The following is a 7,632-nucleotide window of genomic DNA, read 5'->3' on the forward strand; positions in this document are numbered from 1 at the left end:
TATTCAAGTATTTATTGTAGGTATAATATGCAACAGTAATTCGAGTGACAAATTATGATCATTAGAACATTGGAAAATTATGTAAAAAAACGAAAAAAACATTAGGACATCGGTAGATTAAAAAAAATTCAAAAAAAAATCAATCAATTATTAATCGTTATTTTGTTGTCATTAGTATGTCCTTTATTCCTTACGCAGTAGGATGGAAATTTATCAAATTTATTTTTCTCCGCCGCCGGGATCGAACCCTATACCCTAACATCTAGTGCCTAACGCCTAACCTACTGGGACATCCTACCGAGTTACTGGATTGTGGAAAAACTTTAGCATTTAAACCGTTTTTATTTAGCGGCGATTAATACTAAAAACGTTTAAACGTGTGAATTATGTGTCAGTTAACCTTATAATATAGTAGGTATGTTTGTTTTTAATCGATGTGTTTATACTATTTCGGTATAGTATATCCATCTATGATTCTGTTCAAATTGTACTAAGTTATGTTTCTATTCACTGTTTAGTCATAACATTTAGTTAACCTACCATTATTTTATTGCATATTGTAACTAACAAAATTAATCAAGAAGTTATGTGAATACACAGCAATTTCTTTTTTGTTAGGTATAAAATAAAATCAAAACATATTGTAATATGTACAAAATCATTGTGTATATTTTAAAAATACATATACACGGCTAAATAATTAAGTTCTAGGTAAATTTTAAATAATTTACAATTAGTCGTTACTTCTAAATGTAGTGTAATATCAATATATTATTTTTTATTTATTTTGTTAGTCTATGTTTAAATAATTTTATTAAAATCAAACTATTGAAGTCCGTTTAACTAAATTTGCTTATTAATTTATTATAATTCTAATGATTTTTACACAATTTATCAAAATAAGGGAGTTTAACATAATATGCATGTATGTATACTATTTAATAAAAATAACATTTCATTTTGTCAACAAACTGTTTTGTGACTATACTATTATATTACATTGATGTACATTTGTAGGCTTGGTTAAATAATTAACCTAACCAATATAGATTACCTACTTATAGAATCTACCTTGCCCATCATTAGCATAATTTAATACTGTATGCATTTCAGTACATATAGACTTTCATAACTAACACCGTCAATGAACTAAAGTGTTATTTAGATCTATCACATATTTAATAATTTATTTTGATAGTCTATGTTTGAGTAATTTTATTAAAATCAAACTATTGAAGTTGGTTTAACTAAATTTGCTTATTAATTTATTCTAATTCTAACGATTTTTACACAATTTGTCAAATTAAGGAAGTTTAACAATATATGCATGTACCTGTGTATTATACTATTTAATACAAATAACATTTAATGTTGTCAACGAACTGTTTTGTGACTATACTATTATATTACATTGGTGTACATTTGTGGGCTTGGTTAAATAACTAACCTAACCAATATAGATTACCTACTTATAGAATCTACCTTGCCCAACAATAGCATAATTTAATACCGTATCCATTTCAGTACATATAGACTTTCATAACTAACACCGTCAATGAACTAAAGTGTTATTTAAATCTATCAAATATTTAAAAACAATAGGCTTTTCACAGTAGCTAACTTACCTATAAACAGTAATATTTAATAACACACTGACAATAATAGAGCCGGCGATGAACCAAAGCGTTAATATAATTACCAAAATATGCTTTTTCTGGTAAATTTGGGTAGGTATTTGATTATCACAAATGTATAGACTACTCATAGAACCTAAATTATTTATCAACAATAATATTTAATGTTTTATCCGTCCCATGAATGACATTCATACAGCCGTTGATAAATAAAACTGTCCATATTATTACCAAAAAATATTCTACTACTGGTGTAATTTAGTAACTATTTAATTACCACAAATGAATAAAAACTACATTGCCTATAAGTAATGATATTTAATAATGCATCCGTAGCAGTACATACTCACTTTTACTAAATTATTAACATTACCACCAAAATATTCTTTTCATGGTATAACCGAGTAGTTATTTAATCAATTTAAACATAAAAACCCTAAAGAGATTACATATACACAGATACTACGGTTGTCGATTAACCACCGTCGTAGACTACTCATTACACCTATCGACAGCAATTAATATTAAACACCTTATCCGTAGCATCATATGATTACGTTCTTTGAGTCGTCGACGAACAAAAGTGTAAATAAATATTACATATTATTATATCACATGTAGTCGCACCTTTTATGTGCTGTGTTAAATATTTGGCTACTAATCGAGTAGCCGTTTTTGTAATAATTTATAAAAAGTAGGAACACTCAAACACCGTCGACATGAGCTTAAAATAAGGATTTCGAACAGGCAAAAGACAGAATTAAACGTATTTAAAACAATATTTATTGAATCAAACAAAAACAGTATAATATTTATTATTATCAGTACAATAGGTAGGTACCGCACGTCTACGGGTTCGAAAATGAGTATACTACGCGAAAAAAGAGCAGTCGGCGGTCTTAAAGACGAAAAAAAAAAACGATAAAAACGAAAGTCGGCCGCGTTTTCGATTTTAAAAGAAACGCGCTTCAATTAAACGTAAAAAAAAGGCGACGGAAAAGGGCGTAAAAGTCGAAAAAATGAGCGTAAAACGTTTCGAAAAATCTAAAACACGATATCTGTGACTGATGAGTGATACGATAACCGAAAAATCGTGATAGCTCGGCCGCCGCCGCGAGGAAGTAACGCGATTGGCCGGTCTTAAGAAACCCATGGAAGAAAAACGTAATTCTTCCATGGGTTGCTTAGAGCGATATATATAGGGATTCACGTTTTATATTATAAGACTAGCCGACCCGTCACAGCTTCGCCCGTGATTGGTTGTTTATTTTGCCTTCGGACCACATGATATGTAGAATTTTTTATTCAAATATTATTGTTTATTGTGATCGGCTAGTAAATATAAAAAACGGTTTCTAGCGTTATAAATGATAAAAATAAATACTGATAAAAAAGAAATAATTTATGGTTGATAAAGATTTATTGAAGAAAATTTATTAAAGATTTATTAAAATTTATTAAAGAAAAAAAAAGAATTAAAATATGAATTTTATAAGACTTCTGAGTATATGATGTTTTTTGTTATATTTCCTGTTGAAATTAAAATCATAAGATGATTCGGGTCTCCAGTTCGAGAAAATGCCACGTATAATTGCCCATGTGAAAAGCACTCTGTACGAAGATCTACGCCAACGTACTTGAATGTTTGACCTTGTGCTTTGTTTATGGTAATGGCAAAAGAAACTTTAACCGGGAATTGAAGCCGTTTGAAAGAAAACGGCAAGTCAGAGGGAATCATGGGAATTCTTGGAATAAATGCAATTTCTCCTTTCGCTGGCCCTGTAAGAATTACGGCTTCTATAATATTATTTCGCAACGATTTTATTTGTAATCTTGTACCGTTACATAAGTTCGGTGGTTGAAGATTACGTAATAATGTAATTGGAGCACCAATTTTTAATTTTAGTTTATGAGGAGGAAATCCCGAAGGAGAAAGAGAATTGAGAAATTCTTGTGGATAATGAATAGCATCATCTGTTGATGTAACTGTATCAATAGATAGATATTCACGTGAGTGTCCATCGAATTTTAGAAGGATGATATCATTAATTTCTTCTGCTGTTACATTTCTTGGAGAGATTATAGCTCTTTCACATAACCACTGATCTGATTTATTGGACAGATTAAAAATGTCTGGATAAACTGTAGAAATCAACTCTAACACGTTATTGACCACCCGTCCAATCGTGTGATTGACAGAAATGTAACCATTTTCATTTTCTAAAGTTCCATTTCCAATTTTCAACAACTGTGCTGGAAAAATATCGTCCCCTCCGCATAAATAAACTCTCATGTTTGTTCGCAAATAAAGTTTTTCAACATAGTTCCATATATGGGAAGATTTTAAGCAAGCATTAACGACATCTGCTCGAGTACCTTTAGGGATTACTGGTAAGGTTTGACGGAAATCACCAGCGAAAACGAATGTTATGCCACCCATAAACTTATTATTACACCTAAGATCTTTTAATGTTCGATCAATTGCTTCGATATGTGATCTGTGACTCATTGTACACTCATCCCACACAACGAATGAGGTTTTTTGAAGAATTTTTCCATGAGGGCCATTTTTACGAATCGGACAAACGTATTCTGTATCAAATAATACATTTAACGGTAACTTGAAAGTCGAGTGAGCAGTTCTGCCGCCACTAAGGAGAGTTGCTGCTATACCAGATGAAGCTACTGCTAATGCAACTTTACCTGAGGATCTAATTGAGCCAACAACAAATTAATTAGGAATGTTTTTCCTGTACCACCCGGAGCATCTAAAAAAAAAACTCTTCCTTGATGATTCATTACGCTTTCTGTAATAACATTAAAAGCATATTTTTGATCATTTACTAATTTTGGTAAATTGATTTCTACAAATTCTTGTAATCGGTTATTATCGTAAGAACGCAAAATTGAGAATTCAAAAGGATCAGATGCATTTTCATTTCGAACAGGTGAGTTCATTCCAAATTCAGTTAAATATTTTTCAGACAGAAAAACAACTTTATCTTCTATTTCAATCAAACCTTTATTAAATATTTCACCAGAAAAAGTAAATTGCAAGTCATTTAATCGAGTGCGCTCTGTAAGAAGAATATCTTCACAAAAATCATTTCTGAACTGTTCCCACAAAGATTGAGGTTCAGACGGTTGGCAGAAAACTATGATTATTGCGAATAATTCTCTTAATTTTGAAGGACTTTCTGAAAGAGTTGCCTCCGCTAGAGTATTTTTTCATTGCTCGTCATTTTCTAAAAGCCCAAGAGCAAAACAGGAAGCTTTAAAAGTCGCGTGAATGACTCCATCAAAGGCCTTCAAGCTTTCAAATGAAGTAGGACCTTGTACATAATTTAGTAACAATCTTAAATGGAAGCACTCACTTTGATTTGGGTGAATCGTGTAAATTCTACCAATGGCAGTGTCCATTTTTATTCCTGGCCAACCTGGAACATCTTTTCCCCGTCTTCTCTTTAACCAGCCTCTGCTATTATCCCAGGTGTAATAAGAAGGAACTTCATGATAGAACAGTGTTTTCGCAAAATCATCATGTGAACACAGTTCAAAAAATGCAGTTAGTGTCGTTTTTCTTGGATTTTCAATAACTTGATGAAGATTATTATCATTAAAGAAAAAACGCTGTCCATTTTCTAGATGAACAGCCAAGTGCTGAGCTGTCGGATCTCTATCATGGATTTCAAAATTGAAAATTCTCCAAAACGCTTCAGAAGTACATATGTATCGACCATTCAAAAAATTTGTAATCTCATCGTTTTCACGATTAACAGAAAAAGTAGCTCTATCTGATCCTTTATTAATATACTAGCTGCTGTCGGAAACTCGCTGTCCTGAAACTCGGGGGATTGGTGAGACTCGCTGAAGTGGGCGGTGGAGGCTAGTGACGACAATGTCGTCGTAGTTTTACATATAAAAATTGTTCCTGTTTAAAAACAAAAATTTGAGGAGGTGATAAGGATTTCTGATAATGCTTGGCGAACTCGTTACGAAGGCGGGAATGTTTGAATTTCGAGTTTGAGTGTCTAGATATATTCTCACATCACCTATGGCCTATGCAAATCGGCCATTGAATAATACGGCCTCCCGTCGCATGTCCGATGCTTTTTCGTATGTAAAAAATCGTCAATTTGAAATCAATGTTTCAGTGTCTAGCAAGTTAATCTCCTCAAGTGAATATCGATTAACATATGTGCAGCAGCTTGTCAGGTAGGCAATCCACCTGCGGTGGATTGCAGACCCTCTGTTCCGCGGCAATACATGAAATTCGGCTACTTTGGTAGTATAAACCTATTCTATACACGCATAATATATTATTATAAACATTTTAGAGCACACATGATTGTATTCGCCATGATAAACCCTAAGCAAATTTTATCATACACAGAGAAGTAACGTAAACCATACACACACACACATATATATATATATTATATACCAGCCATTGAATTATACGGCCTCTCGTCGCATGTCCGATGCTTTTTCGTATGTAAAAAATCTTCAATTTGAAATCCATGTTTTGGTGTCTAGCAAGTTAATCTCCCCAAGTGAATATCGATTAACATAATATGTGCAGCAGCTTATCAGGTAGGCAATCCACCTGCGGTGGATTGCAGACCCTCTGTTCCACGGCAATAAATAAAACTGCGCTACTTTGGTAGTAGATATATATCTATTTTGTTCACGAAAAATATATGAATAACAAAACGCATATAAACGTATTTAATCTGATAAACCAATAGCATTTGATCATATAGGCAGTCAATTTTATAAATAACACGCAATTCGCAATAGAAATTCACGATGAATAATAATAAAGTATTAAGTGAATTAAGAAATTAATGAATATCACAAATAAAATGGTGTGCATGCCGTGTAGAAATTCTTATGATTAACCGAGTATGGTTTAGTCACAAATTAGTAATAAGTATTAATACAATGATGATTTATTTTATTGTGTTTCTGTTACATTTGCATTGATGAAATGAGTAATATAAAAGATATTCCTTTTATATATGTGTTTTTCTTCAAGGTGTTCCTATATAGTAAATTTTTTTTATATACCTATATAATCAAACCTACTTATATTACAATTATATATGTCATCATAAGTTTGAACAAATTACTGCTGGAAGTTGTGTAGCCTATAGGTTATTGAATAATACTGAAGACAACATATTGTATGTTTTAAGGAATTGGAATCTATTTAGTGTAACCAATGGCTTATTTTATATTATATACTACTATATACTATTTTGTATACTATACAGTATACACACACATAGCTTAATTAAATGGTTTTTTTTTTCTTGAAAACGGTTTATTATGGAAGACGGATCGTAAATGGTTAGGTACCCATCAATTATCATTTATCGTCGTTGTGGGATATCCAAATACATTTAGGCATATAGCTCTAATTGGTTTTCAGTGATGGTGGAGCAACCTTCACTAAAAAAAGAACTAAGTAATAATATAACAAAAAATAATTAAATAAAATTCGAAAAAAATGCAAAAGATCTCAGGTGGCTATGTTATTTAAATGAGCCACCGCAATAACTTAGCTAGTCCTACAACTAACAATTTTATTATTATTAATTAATTAATAAATAATACGATGTACGCGTAGATATAAGATGCGAAGTGATTAACGGTACTAAGCGATATCCAGAGACCACAGTATTTTCAAAAACACTTTTATCGATATCATTGATATCAATAAATAGATCACGCGTAGTTATTAAATATAACAGACTAAAAACACGGACTACCTAGTATTCAAGTATTTATTGTAGGTATAATATGCAACAGTAATTCGAGTGACAAATTATGATCATTAGAACATTGGAAAATTATGAAAAAAAAAAAAAAAAAACGAAAAAAACATTAGGACATCGGTAAATTAAAAAAAATGATCAAACAAATTAAATCAAATTATTAATTGTTATCATTAGAACTCCTTTTTTCCTTAAGCGGTCGGAGAAAAATCTGTCAA

This window comes from Diuraphis noxia, unplaced genomic scaffold (assembly GCF_037042655.1).
Source record: "Diuraphis noxia isolate RWA-SAM2 unplaced genomic scaffold, SU_Dnox_SAM2 contig0011, whole genome shotgun sequence".
In the NCBI taxonomy this organism is placed as follows: Eukaryota; Metazoa; Arthropoda; class Insecta; order Hemiptera; family Aphididae; genus Diuraphis; species Diuraphis noxia.